Here is a 17,653-nt window from a genome sequence, read left to right on the forward strand (position 1 = left end):
TATTTTTTTCAATGTTTTTATAAATTTGTTTTTTATTGGTGTTCAATTTGCCAACATATAGAATAACATCCAGTGCTCATCCCATCAAGTGCCCACCTCAATGCCCGTCACCCAGTCACCCCCACCCCCTGCCCACCTCCCCTTCCACCACCTCTAGTTCGTTTCCCAGAGTTAGGAGTCTCTCATGTTCTGTCTCCTTTTCTGATATATCCCACTCATTTTTTCTCCTGTCCCCTTTATTCCCTTTCACTATTTTTTATATTCCCCAAATGAATGAGACCATATAATGTTTGTCCTTCTCCGATGGACTTATTTCACTCAGCATAATACCCTCCAGTTCCATCCACGTCAAAGCACATGGTGGGTATTTGTCGTTTCTAATGGCTGAGGAATATTCCATTGTATACATAGACCACAGCTGCTTTATCCATTCATCTTTTGATGGACACCGAGGCTCCTTGCACAGTGTGGCTATTGTGGACATTGCTGCTAGAAACATTGGGGTGCAGGTGTCCCGGCGTTTCACTGCGTCTGTATCTTTGGGGTAAATCCCCAGCAGTGCAATTGCTGGGTCATAGCTTGCTTCTTTCAAAGCATCATTTGAGTTATTTTGCCAATGCGTCAGAACAATCTGTAATACCCGACTGGTCGTGTATATATGACAAAATCAGCTTCTAAAAGTTGTGTGGTGACAGAGACAATCAGCTATGTGTAGTGAATGTTCTTCCCCCCACCCCCCGCCTGAAAATATGTTTGAGAATTTAGTTATCAGTTCCTTTAAAACAATCACAAAAATTTGTTGGGTGCTTTATCCTTTTCAAAGAGTTATCACAGACAATATCTCTTTTTTTTTTTTTTAACTCATAACAATCCAAGGAAGAAGGTAGGACAAGCAGTAAAATTCAAATATCTTAACAATGGAAAGTAGCTAAAACCATTAAATAATTAAGTATACTTTTACTTTTCTCCTACTCTGTGGACATATAGACAATAACTCTGAACAGTTTCAGGGTTTACAAGTACCATTCAGTAGAAAGCTTTTTTTAAGTATTTATTCAAATTTCACTTAGTTCTCTGGGAAACAAATAAAAGGATGGGTGGAGGGATGGGGTAACTGGGTGACAAGTATTAAGGAAGGCACATGACAAGATGAGCACTGGGTGTTATATGTGCCAAATTGAATTTAAATTTTAAAAAGGAGAAAAAAATCCAGTTAACGTACAGTATATTAGTTGCAGTGTTCAATATAGTGATTTAGTGCTTCCATACGACTCCAGGAGCTCATCGCCACACGTGCTCTTCTCACTCCACATTATCCATTTAAGCCATCCTCCTATCCACCTCCCAATGGAATATTACTCCACAAAAAAAGAACGAAATCTTGCCATTTACAATGACATGGATGGAGCTAGAGAATATTATGCTAAATAATACAGTCCGTCAGAGAAAGTTGATCAGAGAAAGATAAATACTATATGATTCCACTGATGTGGAATTTAAGAAACCAAACAAACAAGCAAAAGGGGGAAAAAAGAAAGAGGCAAACCAGGAAAGCTTCTGTACATGACAAAAAAATCTGACTAATTTGGTGCTGACTTACAGAGGCTGACTTTATCCTAACAGGGGCCTTTGTGAGAGACACTGAAGTTTAATAGTGGAAGGGTACTCTCATGAGGTAGCTCCAGACTTCGAGGACCAAGAACGTCCCAGACCTCTAAGAGTTAGTTTTTGGAATCTATGTGTCGCTTTGAAACAGCCAACCAAGTGTGTAAGGTCTCTCTCTCTCTCTTAAGATCTGTCATTTGTTTTCAGCTCAACAGCTGAGTCACCAAAGAAGGCAACATTTCTGAGAGTTTAAAGAATTTGGTCTCTCTTATAATTAGCAAGCACCTGCTCTGATGGGTGAGGATGGTGTGTGAAGGGCAAAATAGAGCAACGTCTGAAATAAAACATCCCAAAGCTCATTTAAAGTGCAAATCCTAAGTTGCATGATTCCGGAGTTTTCAGTCAGAAATCTAGAGAAAATATCCATGAGATCAAATTTAAAACATCTCCATGTAAGCCCATGTAAAGTCAAATGAGTAATACTCCCACAATACATTTGTCTTCCCCTATTTTTGTCTAGAATTTCTTATGAAAATGTTTTGTATACTGCTAGCCACGGCTCAAGATCCTAAATAAGAACGAACATCTAGCTGGAGTCCTGATTCCACAGAGCAGCCAGGTCGCCTTGGTCAAAGCCACTTTACCTCTACTCACCAACCTTGGACATCTGTAGAACTGAGATATTACCACTTACTTTACCTTCAGATTACATGATATAAAATGTGTGAGATTATTTTACAAACTTCATATAACTGTACAAAAGGAAAAGATTGTTATTTCTATAGGATGTCCCATCCACCTGGGTAACAGAGCATACTTTGGCCTTCACAGTTACTATTTGGAGCACCTTATTTCTATCATGACAGCACACTGCTTTCCATTCCTTTCTTACATAAACCTGGCCCTTGTCCTTCTAGGTGGTGTCTCATGTTTTGGATTCTGCTTGATGACAGAGCTGATTTATCTGTGCTGGCCCTATGCAAACCTTCCACCTGACCAAGTTCTAATCCCCAGAGTTCCATCCTAGTGTCATATGTCTGGCTAATGCCTCTCCTAGGATATGTCCCTGAGAAAAGAAGGGAACATATTCATCTATCAAACCTCATTCCCATTTCCTAGGTGCTAGCAAAGTGACTCTGCAGGAGGACAAAGGACAGCCCTGTGGACACGGCTAAGGATGAAAGGGAAGTTGTGCATTCTCTGCCTGCCTTACATTTTTGTAATTCCCCCTGTTGTCACTTCTGCCTTCCAACAGCACAATTGATACAGGAGAATTGGCCATTCCAGCCTCCCTTCTCACTATGAGGCAAATGAGACACCTGAGTCAGGTCCACCAATCAGATACATCTACATCAGACTTCTATTGGGAAGTGAGCAATGTGAGTGTGAAGGCTTGCCAGGGCATTTATTGTTGATATGGGTAATCATGAGGAGTCCCATTTTGAAAGTAGTAATGACAGTTGTAGGAAAGTCAAGTTCCTGGAAAAGGTAGCAGTTGCAGTTAGGTTGGGTTCTTGCAGGTGCAGGCAGCAGCAGCAGCAGCAGGTTCTTCATGAGGCCACTTCCACAGTTTTCATTATTGGCCTTGAAAGCTTAGGGTAGATTGTGTTTCTGTAGCCCTGTCTGCAATTCTGAGCCACCTAGTGCTCTTTAATACATTCCCTTTGTGAGTATGAAGAAAACGGATTCACTGAGGCTGAGCAACTCTCCAAGAGTCACACAGTTGGTTAGAGCTGAGATGAAACTGGAAACACTGTACCATCTCCACAAGACATTGAACTGCTTAGTGGAACTTGTTGATCTCAATTTACTTATCCCTTCTTACATACTCTCTAATATTTAGCTCTTGATTCAGCCTTCTTTGCTCCTGGCTAGAACCTACCAACTGAGAATGTGACCATCAAAACATCATGATCTTTGGAGTAGAGAGGACGGTTTTGCCCAGAATTACAGTGACTGCCCTTGACACATGCATTTAAGTGCTATGACAAGCTCTCGACTGAAATGACCCTCCGTGACTCAGATGTGTCTCTCTAGTGGTGGGTTATGCGTTCTGTGACTCTCTCTGAGTCATTTCAAGGCAACAGAATCCACAGCTCTTTATCAGACAGAAGCACATTGTTGAGGATTATCAGGGGCTGCAAGGGCCAGGGGGCTAGTTTGTGACTCAGAAGGGAGCTAGGATGGAGGAAATGAGACCTTACACTGTGACTTGTTTTACTGCCCCTGTGTGGTTTCCACATTTCAGTGCTCTGACCCAGACACCTCAGGGATGACAAAGCAGGTGGTCCTTTTTGGAACATGCATCAGGAGACATAAAAGGAGACGTATGCAATAGATGGGCTGACAGACATAAGCAGTCCCCAAATGCAATATGCTCACAGTGACTAGGCACTTCTGAATGACAGAGAACCAGTGTTTCATTCCAGCATCATACCTCCCACTCATTTGCCGCTATGCTTAGGGAATGAAATGGGCTTTGATATTCTCCTAAGGAAAACCACTGGGAAGCAGATCTGCTGGGGAAAAAAATGACCACAAATCAAAGAGTAAACATTTTCAAATTACCAGCTCCTCCTCGTTACCTGTGTCTTCCATGTACAGGTTGTGTGCGTCCCAGCACATTGTGCTTTAATTTCTGGTCTGAAATAACAGTGCCTACTAACTTCCCTCCTCTCCTGTCTCAGTAGAATATTCCTGACACACAATTACATTACGTTTTTATTTTCGTTCTAAACCACCGCAACTGATGGGTTTTAGCCTGATCCCAAGACTTTTGCTATGGGAATTAAATAAAGTTGTCTATTACTGGAAGTTTCAAGGCATGAATTCTTTTTTTTTTAAATATTTTATTTATTTATTCATGAGAGAGAGAGAAAGGCAGAGACACAGGCAGAGGGAGAAGCAGGCTTCATGCAGGGAGCCCGATGTGGGACTCGATCCCGGCACCCCAGGATCAGGTCCTGAGCCAAAGGCAGCCCCCCAGGCGTCCCTCAAGGTATGAATTCTATGTCCAAAACCATGCAGGCTAAAAAAAATAGGATGGATGCAAACCACTGACTTCCTGAGTCATATTTTTTAGTACCAGATATTTAGTAACAAAAATCTTACTTCAAAGGAAGTTTCCTTCAAAACCCCAATATATAAAATAGATACAAGAGATATTTGATTACAAGGTTTATGTTTAAAATATGCAAAACATACTTGTTTTAACATCATTCAATGAGAACCCCTTGAAACATCTTGACAAACACAAAAATTTGAAATCAGGAGAGTGATTGACAGTTACAGTCTTATATTAAAATCCACATCCAATATATTCCTGTATACTTCGGGTGGCATAGTAATGAGAAAAATGTAATTCACACAGATAAGCATTATAAAAGTGGAAATTTTAACAGCTTGCTTTGAAACCTCAAGATATTATTCAGCAATCATGATTCTGAAACTTTAAATAGGAGTATGAAATTATATTCCAAAAGTTGAAACTTATGAACATGAAAGTTAAAGAAAAAGCACCCAAAATTTTAAAGTTCCAAAACCATCTAATAATCAACTTTATTGTGATGCAGCTGATCCTATATTCACTGTTTATTACTCAATTAATTAATGATTATTCGGTGGCAGGGGCATCAACTGAGAAGATATATCTAACTGTTTCTTGGCATTTGATATATCGAGGCTTTTATATAACATAAATATGTACTTCCCTGTACATTTAATGTAAAAAGACACACACAGACTGAATTTGCATAAAAGTCCTACAAGTTCTCTAATTTCGCTCACCCTTTTACAAAAGTTCACGTATCTGTGGAAATGGTAGGAGAAGATTTAGTCCAAGTCTTAAATGTGAAAGCACACGCACATATGCACATATTCAAGTACACAAAATTTACCAGGACCACACATTAACAAATTAAAGGTTCTTCTCGTGTTAAAATTGTCATATATCACCTATGAGCGGCGTGATGTTTTTAAACTGTGATTTTAAAATAGTGTATATAATCAAACAATTATAATCCCCTGAAAACTTCTGGAAAACTTAAGAGTCTCTGAGCTCTGAATGTCACTCTCATAAATTATGACCTAGAGGCTGAAACTAAGGATTAAAAAGAGAAAGCAAGTTCATACACATGTCTAAAAGATGCAACTACGTAAAAAATTCTTACCCACAACATAGGAAAAAATAGTATTTGGCCCAGAATCTTGGTTCCCCACTAGTAGATTATTCATTTTGCTTCCAAAGAAGTCTAAGACGGGGCCATACATTTTGAGAGCTCTCATGTGGGTTGGATATACCCACTCTGTGCATGGAACACAAGCCTTTCTTCCTCTGTCACCCAGGAGCAATTTCTGTCTATAGTCATCTTTAAGGGAGATGTGTATTTTCTTAATAAGGTCTTTTTTTTCCCTTTAATATTGGATGCAAACCAACAGTTTGTCTAGGAGGTAAATATATATATTTGGCCTTCTATTGGCCCAAAGATAGATAGATAGATAGATATATATATATATATATATATATATATATATATATATATATATATATAGGCCTTCTGTTTATATATATATGTATATATGTGTGTATATATATATATAATGATGAAAATGATGAAAAGCTGTTCTCAGAAGACTGGTCTGGCCTCCAGGAGGGAGGATGATTTTGTTGCATATCCTGTTCACCCACATCTGGATGTTGGCTTTCTGCAAACCCAGGATTTGCTTTGTCCAGGGGCAATTTCTGACACTGACCTGCCTCATCCTAGTTAGCACCTTTTCACCCTAAGACTAAGGAACAGGTTTTAACTGCTTTCAGTTCTTAGTTGCTTTTGTGGCATTTTTTTAAAAGTTATTTTGATTTTGAAAAATAGGAAAATATGCAGAGTAGTACAAAGGGGTACAGTAGTAAATCCCTATTTATATACTATGCACAGATGTTATAGGTAGGCTCATTGACATATTTGTTACCATCTTTCTTATAAGAAAAACAATTTCAGTAAAATGATTTATTTTCTAAAAAAAAATCTCATATATACATGAGAGTGAAATTATCAACAGATATATTTGTCCTAGCAATGAACATTGAACATATGAGACTGATCAGAGGTGAAGACATGGACGGGAATATGTTGCCCTACGTAGCCCACCAAATGTTTGCTTTCTAGCAACTGGGGCAGTATTTTGCTATTGGCAGAGGAACTTTGCAGTGTAGATTCCATAAATCATTTGATACCCTGTCGGTGTACAGTTTGCAAACAACACTGACTTCTCTCAGGATAGACACATATTTTGACATTTTTAGTGGCTACAAAGATAAACAATGTCACAGTACTCCTTTGGTTCATTCCCCCCAGAATTCAGCTTGTTTTCAGTATATGCCGTGTTTAAATGAATTCCTGCCCTGACTCCATACCCTTGTCCCATTTACTGTTGGCAGCCTTAAATATGATTTTACCGTTTCACACCCTATAAATCATTAAAGTCTGTAGGTTCTCCCAAGAGATATGAAAGTTGCTGCTTCAAAGATCTCCTGAGGAATCAGGCAAAATTCAATTCCTGCAAAACTTGAAATGTTGGACAAACCTGCTACAGGAGCCTGTGATTTCTAAAGAAAGAGTGGGATTTCTCTCGGAGCATGGCCATGCATTTTTGGTCCAATCACCGTGATTGCAGAAGGATGTAATCCAGGCTCAGATTTGCAAGCCAGGACCAAAGTGGGCCTATGAATGATGAAGAATGGAGCTTTTGCTGGATTGAGGTACCCAGGAGATTTCTACTCTGGGAACTTCTCATTTCAGAAGTCCCCTGGACATGTGAGGGAAAAGGGTGAAACTCAAGTTAGAGATTTGTCACTTTCATCAAGGCCTGATTAACCAAGATTAACCTCAGAGACACTCAGGAGAGTTTGGCAAATTCCCCCAAAAAGCTAGGAGCAGCTGTGATCTTAAACTTAAAACTATACTACGCCCTCAACTGATGAAAACTCACAGTGCACAATATACAGAAAGCCTTTGATGGATACTATTGAGAACAAGGAAAATGAACTTACTTTTCTCTTCAACTATCTCATTCATATATTCATATACTTCATCTCAATCATGAGGAAAAAAAAGATGGAACACAAATTTTTCATGGGGCTCATAAGTGAATACCAAACCCAGATTGATTTCACTCTTTCTAGAACAGGGAGTTTGGGATCTTTTATCAACCCAGGTCTTCCTAATGAATAAAGGTCCATTAATTCAACCAAAGCATCTTAAAATCTTAAATATTCTTAGGCAATACTAAGTATTGAGAGCTGTCAACCAGAAAACTCAAATCCTATGACCCACAAGCTAATCTGTATTTGTCTCAATTGAATTTGAACCTTTTCTTTTTTAATGTATCTTTGTTTACAAGCTTGTCCAGAGGTAACTTTGAGTTACTAAATTTCCCTATCTGAAATTGGGTTTTTAAAAAATTTTTATTTAAATTCTAGTTAGTTAACATACAGTGTAAAATTAGTTTCAGGCATACAATACAGTGATTCAATACTTCCATACAACACCCGGTACTCATCACAAGAAGTCACATGGTCTTTTTTAAGAGGAAAGGAGAACTTGGACAGTGATAGCACTCTGGTACAGAAGGAGCACTGGCCTAGGAGTCAAAAGATCGAAGAAACAGTTTGGTCACTTACCTGCGTGGCCACAGACAGATTCCTCAATTTCTCTGGTGCTTGATTTTCTTGTCTGAATAATGAAAAGATTGAACAAGATGGCCTTTTAGGTTCTCTTTAAATTTAAAACTCCATACCTCTCTTCAACTTACACTGTCTATTTCTTCATTTGAAAAATGTAGATGATATGGGGCAATCCTGATTATTTAATGGAATGTTTTTGAAAAGTATGTAAAATGCTGAGGGTAGAATAGCCTGCATCTATTCTGGTCCAATTATGTAAGCCAAGCATTATGTTATCCATTTTATATACAATAACTCAAAGAGCCTGGCCAATATTAAGTAGAATATACTCTTTACCCACCATCTTGCTCTACCCTCCAACCTGCACTATTTCTTTATAAGTCATTGCCTCCTTCTTGTGTTGGAGTAGGGAGCAGAAGTCCAAAAGGCATGAAATTAAGCCAGTTGAATGCAAAAATGCCAGGGTGCAAAATGTAATTGTGATGTGTCCAGAAAGACAATGAGAGATTTACGTATCACAGATCCAGTAGTGGGGAAATTCCTTTAAATTAGAATTGTAATATTTCTTCCATGAATAAATCTTTAGGCTTTAGCACATATTAAACTAACATAGAGTCAGTTCTTCCCCTATCTCAACACAGCTTGGTTTTAAGCTTCAAGAAGCCAGGGAAATAATTTAATTCAACGCTCTCATTTTGGAAGTAAGTAAATGGAGACTTGGAATACTTAGCACCAACACGTACAGGATGATAAGACTATAGTAGTGGTGCTGGGACTCCTATGCCACTCTTCTGATTCCCAGTCTGTTGCTCATTCTGCTATAGTTAAGCAGTCACCGGCGAAGAGTATAGAGTTCAGAGAGGCAAGAGAGAAAACTAGTTTTTGTAACATACCACACTTTTGGTTCCCTATGATCCAGTCCTCTTTGAAACTTAGCTAATACCAGCTATTTTCCCTCTTTGTCTTTAGTTGGCCCCTAGAGCACTGAGAAGGAGCACTGTGGCTCCCAATGCAGCATCCCTGATTCCCGCATTAATGGGTCCTTTGGGACAGAACCCAACCTCATCCCAGCCTGACATTTAGATGAGCCCAGAGTTGTTCCTATTCTAGCATTAAAATCATTGAGAAATGTCTAAATTTGCATCGAAAAGATGGGATGAGCTAGAGCTAGCTCAGAGCCTCCTTTTCCCGATTTCACGGTTTTAAAAATAAAAAGAAACAATTAGAAGATAGATCTATATCCTAGACTTTAAAAAAAATAAACAAGCTATTTACCAAAATACTGCAATTAGCCAGATTCTTCTGGTTGACTCCATAGGCGATTCAAGCATGTATTGAAATGAAAAACTGGACAGAATTTTTAGTGAGTATACTTCAGTCTGCTCTTGCAACCAAAGTACACCTGATAAGTTAGGGAAATTCTGTATGAGGGTGAAATTTTAGCACAGTTGGGAAGAGCATTTTCCAAATAAAGAATATTAATATCTTATTCACTGAAAAGAAAGAGGAGGAAACAATATCTGGTAAGCCTGAAACAGTGACTGTAGTTTTCAGATGACAAGTAAGAAGCTGAGATGGCTAATTATTATCCAGGAGATGTCATTAAAATATTAGCTCATGAAGTGTGATTACAGAGTGCAAGCCTACGCAAAACTGCCTATTTTTCTACACATTGAGACTTGAAAATTTTACTTTTCTATATCATTAGTGTTATTATTATTGCTGGAATGATAAGAGGACATTACATAATCATGCCTAGTGAGTCTCAGCACTTTCACAAGTGATTGAGTGCTGCCTTTCATGGAGGAATTCCAGAATAACACCAAGTCATCAATGCTAATTCCTCGTATCCCCAAAACTCTAGCAAAGCAATCATTATTTTAAATTTTCACAATTACCAGAATATTAGCATTTTTTTTTGACATTGACCTTACTCTAGGCGTTTTCCTACTGATGTAAATTTTTCTTATAAAACCCGTATTAGAAATAATTATACAAGTTATCAAAAGCCAGTGAGGAGCGAAAAAAGGTGGATTTGACACCCAGATATAGCCCATTAACCACAGTGGAATAAATAATTTCACTTCATGTTTAAATATTTGAAAATATAATAAAGATGATTTTCACATGAAGGAACTAAAAAATAGTTACTGGGAGATAAGCAAAGATGATTTTTCACTGAAATGTAAATCAAGTCTCAAAGGTTTAAGTCACACTGGAACTATGACTCCTACTGGTTTAAAAAATCATGTTTATTGAAGGATATTTCATATTCAATAAAGTCACTCTTTTTTAGTGTACAGTTCTGACTTTTGACCATGCATACAGTGTATTACCACCACCACAATCAAGATATATGACATTTCCACCACCCCCCAAAAGTTATCTTATACTCTTGCAGTCTTTATAACACCCACAATTTCTAGTTTCTTCTGACCCAAACTTCTTCTAAGTTTAGCTGAGCTAATATTAACTGCTTTGCCTTTTGTATCCTATGGTTGGTTCTTCCAAGCACTGCAGAATTAGAAACTGTGGTTTTCAGTACAATAGTTTTGATTCTTCTATTTTTATGAATTCTTATTTTTGATGATGTCCACTAAATAATAGCTTTGATTCTTCTATTTTTATGAATTCTTATTTTTGATGATGTCCACTAAATAATAGCTTTGATTCTTCTATTTTTATGAATTCTTATTTTTGATGACGGCCACTAAATAGCGTTTTCCACAAATTGAATTTTTTTTGTGTCTTGTCTAAGAAATAGTACCTAAGATCACAAAGATTTTCTCCTACATACTCTTCTCAAAGCTTTAATAGTTAAAAGTTTTACATTTAGATTAATTTTGAGGAGCTAATTTTTGTACCTGCTGTAAGATTTGAATCATAGGTCATTTTTTGCATATGGATATTTAATTATGTGTGCACCATTAAAAAAAAAACTATGCTAGCATGTTTTCATTTGAAGCTCACTGTTAGCTGGGACTTCAGCTGCTGTTTCTACCATAATCACCTCTGTGTGGTCTCTCCACTTTGTCTGAGGATCTTCAGAAGCCCAGATGCCTGTGACAGGTGGCTGGACTTCCTACACCGCGACGCAGGGCTCCAACAGTGAACATCCCAGCCAAGAAGGCAGAAGCTGCACCACCACTTAGGACTTAGTTGCAGCATCTTTCTGCCATACTCAGCTGACTTCTGTGGTTATGAGCTCACCGAATTTCAAGAGAAATGGACGAGAGGAATAGGTTATATAAATGGCCACACTGAATAAAAGCATGCAAGATGAGTGATATCATTGAGGCCTTCTTTAGAAAATACAGTCTGCCAAAGGAAACTCTTTATTTTACTATGCCTAATCCAAGAAACTCATCATAAATTGTCTTCTTTTAAAAAAAAAGGCAGAAAAGAAACTTTTTGGGTTCCTGGACAACCATGGACTTCCACGCAGCAAGACTGGCCATGTAGACTCATCTACATGACTGAACCACAACAGAAGAATGAGATATCTCAGGAAAGTCCACCTTCTTTTCCTTTGGGTAGCTTTATATGGTTACAGAATTTTATAGCTCCTCCCACTCCAGTCTTATTAGAGATGTGGAAACCAGGAAAGGAAGAGGAGAGGCATACCTAAGTGATGCCATCCATTTCTCACTTGACAATTCTCCCCAGATATCCCACGGTTGAGAAATGCTCTATGTCCCTTCGCTTTAGGTCCAAATCTTTCACAAGGATATGCAGACTGGCCAGAGGACCACGGACCTAAATATGTCAAGGTACCCTTGCTAAAAGGAAAGGGATTCATGACTTTATATACTGAGATGCTATATCCCCTGAGTCTGAGAATAAGAATAGCTGGTTAATGGAGTGGCTGAGGATGTTTGGGTTGGGGCTAGGAAACGTGGATTTCCAGGATATATGAGTGAGTAAATTTTATGTTATATATATTTTGTGACAATTTTAAAAAATAAATGCAATGGTAAAAAAAACCCGCTAAAGTATCTATATTAATATCATAAGTAGAGTTCAAAGCAAAATTATTCAGGATAAAGACTACAAATATGCTAAAATCCACTCATTCGTAATGATACTAAGAAAAGACAAACTAATTGCTCACCTTTGAAGATTGCTAGGACACCAATTCATTATTCTGAAAACTTATAAAGAAAAAGTCAAATCTTTAATATCTGCTCTCCTGTACAAACTATTTCAAAATAAGCACAATATTTCGAGAAAGTTCATGTCTACAGTAGAAATTTGAAGACAAAAAGCAGAAGACATAAGAGAATTATGAAGTCACTATTCTGAAACCTCTAATGAAAGAATGGATCTAGGCAATTACCGTCAAACAATTTAAACCATTAACCACCCACCTTTCTGTAATGATTTATGATGAATGGATTAGACTGGCATCATCTGACCTCACTGCAATGTTGTCATCACTAAAAGACCAAACGTCATGGGTCTCCTGCTATGACGCAATGGGAACTACTTAGTACCATTGATGAAAGATTCTTGCCCATAAACAAAACAGAAATCTGAATTGAAGCAAGTGCTTCCATATATGCAGGAGATAGATGAGTGTGTTTAAAGGTACCACAGGATTCAAAGAGCTAAATTTAGAATTTGGATATTCAACAAGTTAAAAGATTTAGTTCCACCAATAAATGTCATGAAAAAAATATTAAGAGACTTACCAACCAAATGCAATCTGTGGCCCTTGCTTGGATCCTGATTCAAGCAAAACAACTATAAAGGGACATTTTCACACAGGGAAAAAAAATAATCAGGGACTAGATATTAGAATGGAGAATTAATATTGATAGTTTTCAGAGTGATAATGGATTTTTTAAGTGTTAGTATCTGGTAGAGGTACAGGTGTACAGGTGAAATTTTACAACACCTGGTGTTTTAAATATTCATCAGGGAAAAAATACTGTGGTATGACTAAATCTAGATTCACAAAATATTGATAATTATTGAAGACAGGTGCTGAGTAAGTGGGGCTGATGATACTATTCTATTACCTTATAAATGTTTTTAATTTTTACAATAAAAATACTTTTAAAATATTGCTTTAATTATTCTGTGCTATGAGACCTGTAAATAATTTTGAGAGTTACATAATTAGTGGCAAAGAAAGTCTAAGTGAAACACTGAGAGGTTTCTGTTCCTTGGTGTCCTGATTTTTTATCTGGTTTATTAAAAAAAAATTAAGAGTAGTCATACAAGAAACAATGGGTTGGATACCATTAAACTTGCTATCACCCAAATTAACTTTTCTTGGCTATGTTATTAGTTAATAGAGAACTTGTTAGCCATAGGTTTTGTTATACATATTCAGCTCAATAGAGAGAGGCAGCCTAGAATTTGAGACAAGGAGACCTCGTCTCGTGTCCATGACCTATTATTCACTGTTATTTTTCTGATTTTATTTATTTTGCCCTGTATGTGTATGTGAGAGTGAGACCAAGTAAAATATGTAAAGCATTTCAGCCATGGTGTGATACCAAATACACTTAAGTTTTCCTATATTCCCCACACAATTTTTCACACTAAGAAAATTCAGTCATAAATGTATATTTTACAAAAATTTACCATGTCTGTTGAGACAAATACAGAAGGCCAAAAAGACACCCACCTTTCTGTAACTCAAACACACAATTTAAAATATTCTTATAGTCTTGATTTTCCTCTTCAGTCCCTCATGCATTTCTCCTAAAATACACAATGACATATCTGTCCCCAAAATGCTTTTTAAAATGTTATTCTTCTTTATTTTATTTGGTGAAAGAAATTCCCATTTAATTATACTGAAGCCTGTTTTGTTTTTTTGTTTTTTGTTTTTACCTTCCCAGCTTTAATCCCTTGCACTGTTTAATAGGGAGTATAATGTGTATAAGTGAACAGTTGCCAACTTCCAGATGCTAAGAGAATTTGAAAAACTATGTACCTGTGTTAGGTAAGGAACAACTTGTTTAGGATGTTTTATATATATATATATATATATATATATATATATATATATGACCATTAAGACAAATACAATTCAATATCACCACCTCATACTTCGAAGTAGCATTGAGGGTTTATTTTGATCATTTGACTATAGTTGACTCAAAATGTTACACTAGTTTTGGGTGTACAACATACTGATTCAACTTCTCTATCCTTTAAACTACGCTCATCACAAATGTAGCCACCATCTGTCACCATACAGCACTATTTCAATATCTTTGACCCCACCCCCCTCTGGCAATCTTCAGCTTGTTTTCTGTATTTATAGGTCTGGTTCTGACTTTTGCTTGTTTATATATATTTTTTAGATTCTACATATGAGTTAAATCATTTGGCATTTGTCTTTCTCAGGCTGACTTAGTTCATTTAGCGCAATATCATCTAGGTCTCTCCATGTTGTCACAGATGGCGCAACACCAACCTTTTATGGCAGCATAATATTCCATTGTGTATCTTGGGTAGATAACATATCTTCTTCATCCATTTGTCAATGAATGGACATTTAGGTTGCTTCCATATATTGGCTATTGTAAATAATACTGAAATAAACATAAGAGTATATATATTTTTGAATTCGTGTTTCCATTTTCTTTGGTTAAATATTCAGCAATACTCTTTGGTTAAATACTAAAATTACTGGATCATATGGTATTTATATTTTTAACTTTTCAAAGAAAAATTCCTCTTTCCACAGTGGTTGTAGCAATATACATTCGCAATAACAGTGCACAGGGATTCCTTTTTCTCCTCATCCTTGCCAACACTCTTATCTCCTGTGATTCTCAAAACTCAACTTAGTAGGTGCAAAATCACTGAAATCATGTCTTTCCATAAGGGTTTTCCAGATTCCCCATCAATGTGAACATCTCCTTGACTTACTATCTGATGCATTTTGTCTATTACAACATTATATTAGTATGAATATATATCTATAGCAACAGCTAGATCTTCATCTCCATCTCCATCTCCTTCTGTGTTTCTTATTTCACTTGACAGTAAGTCCTTAAGAACCTCTTTACCTCCAGTTGTATGCAGGATAGTGTCTGGCACATTGTATTTGTCCAAGTGGGTTGAAAGTCAAATAGGCTGAAATGGTGGGTTGTCTCACTACTTATTCCTTCCAGTTGTCAAATAGATTGGTTCTGTGAACCTGATGATTGATTACTAGACTTATTGAATTAAACTGGATTTCCAATTCAATCTGATGCCATACTGTCAGATTTCACAGTGCAAAATGATTTACGCTAAGTAATCTTAGATGTCTAGAGTATTTGTAATGTAGACTGCCCCCAAATTACTTGGAGATTCCAAATATCTAGGTGGGATTTTAGAAGCTCATGTATTGGGGTTTTTCTTCTTCTGCCATCTTTCTACGTGAACATAAGCAAATTACTTAGAATCCCTGTGCAGAATGGAAACAATCACATAGTACTCGTAGCCTAGCAACTTCTCAAAATCATTATGTGATAATGTCTATAGAGTGCTTTCTGTTTGTGAGATGGAAAGAAGCTTTATAAAAACAAGTCATTATCTGTATCATTAAAGCAATACCTATTGGAGCAGGATCATATTGCCTAACCTTTGCCTCTAGTTCTGTAATTCTCCAATGAGCTACACTATCCATGATTGAAAATAATTTTAATAACATGTGTACAGGGTAGTCACAGTTAACCAAGACAGAACTGTAGCCCTCAGGAAACCAGCATTTTTCCAAACTGAGAAGGCCCACATCCTTTAAGCAAGAATAATAACCATTAAAACAGTAATTATTATTTAGAGCTTACTGTGTGCCAAGGATACATTTAAATGGTTGACATGCAATAATAATTTGATTCTCACAGCAGTCCTGTGAAATAGGCAATATTATTATTCCCATTTAATATATGAGAAAAATGGCACTTGAAGAGATTAAGTAAGGACAATGGCAAATGAGAAATTACAGACATAGGTTATAGACACAGGTGATCTGAGTCAAGGCCTAGATTTTAACCAGGCTTTATCCAGTGAAAAGTATGAGGTCTAATAGAGGAAGAAAATCTGTTCCTCTTTACCTTGTGACATCAACAAAAATAAATTTCATATGATTTACGGTTTTAAAGTTGTATAGCACACACATTACAGAAGGGAAAGAAGTGGATGCCACAGCTGTGGTCCTGGAAGCATCCGAATTTCAGGAAGATCCAGTGGTCATGAGAAGCTTAGGTGGGAAAATGACACATCTACAGTCCATCCTCTGTAAGATGATGACCAAGTGCTACCCAGAGTTCAATTAACACTGCTAATATAACACTTAGCACAATCATGGGATCAGCCTAATCTCTGACTCACCAACAGTTTCACCTCAGTCTCTTACTAACTAGGAAAAGATACAACAGAATGCGTTCATGTGTTCACAAGTCATTCTAGACCTATCTCATTTATTTAAAAAAACAAAAAAAAAAAGACTTCCTGAACTGTTAGATAAAGAGAATCCCATAAGGTGAGACTACATGGAATTCAGGAAAGGTATTGACAAGATACTCAAATGTAGGCTGACAGTATAGGTAGATGGATTTTGGATCTTGTTGAAGGATAAGTGAGGGATCTTGAATGAAAAGTAAGGTCAGTGTAATGGAATTATCTAGTTATATGCTGCAGAGGCTTATCTTGTCATCATCAATGTTTCTGTCAGCAATTTGGATGAGGAGACAAAATAGAAGACCTGTCGAATTTGCAAATTTCAGGAAGCTGGAGGACTTCCTGGTAGATACAGGAGAGAATCAAAACCCAAAGACTTTGGCAGACAAGGATGAGGAATTCAAATTAACAAGGTATAACATAAGCAGGCCTTGACTGACTCTATATAGCCGTGGAAAGCAGACCAAAATCAGCCAGTAGAAACTATTTAAAGCAAATTTCAGTTTAATGTGGAAAATACCTTTATAAAAGTTAGTACTATGTAAAGATATTCTTAAATAAATATCTTCTTTTTTTAAAATAAATATCTTAGGACAAAAGTGAAAGAAAAACCTAGCCTAAAATACGTAGACGATTTTATATTAGACATTTAGTTGCCTAAATGGTTCTGTTTTTATTTTTTATTTCATTCTCAATGTACTTTTTAAAATCTTTGAGTACAGCTGATACACAATGTCACATTAGCTTCAGGCGTACAACAGAATGATTCCAGAAGTACCCAATATGCTGTGCCCACTGCAGGTGTAGCTACCACTTGTCACTGTACAACTCTGTTACAATATCATTGATTATATTGTCTATGATTTGTCTTTTATCCCTGTGACTATTCGTTTCATGACTGGAAGTCTGTATGGCTTATTGTCCTTCATCAGTTTCCCCTCTAGCACCATCAGATGA

At 36.9% G+C, this 17,653-nt stretch overlaps 1 long non-coding RNA gene across 3 annotated transcripts in view; it reads right to left on the reverse strand.

Moving 5' to 3' along the window:
* The window catches only part of LOC140608180 (uncharacterized), a 54,372-nt gene extending 38,686 nt beyond the window's left edge, over positions 1–15,686 (reverse strand). The window contains exons 1-8 of one of the 3 annotated variants that reach the window (XR_012010200.1): positions 15,319–15,686; positions 14,721–14,838; positions 13,923–13,999; positions 12,979–13,030; positions 12,399–12,438; positions 11,298–11,479; positions 8,285–8,336; positions 6,189–7,410 (exon numbers count right to left, since the gene is read on the reverse strand). This is a non-coding gene — a long non-coding RNA (uncharacterized lncRNA). Of the gene's footprint in view, positions 1–6,188; positions 7,411–8,284; positions 8,337–11,297; positions 11,480–12,398; positions 12,439–12,978; positions 13,031–13,922; positions 14,000–14,720; positions 14,839–15,318 lie in introns of those variants that run through there. The other 2 variants (XR_012010199.1, XR_012010201.1) reach the window with 2 other exon arrangements.
* Positions 15,687–17,653: the final 1,967 nt, after the last annotated feature.

The sequence above is a fragment of the Canis lupus genome, chromosome 17 (genome assembly GCF_048164855.1).
Source record: "Canis lupus baileyi chromosome 17, mCanLup2.hap1, whole genome shotgun sequence".
Classification (NCBI taxonomy): Eukaryota; Metazoa; Chordata; class Mammalia; order Carnivora; family Canidae; genus Canis; species Canis lupus.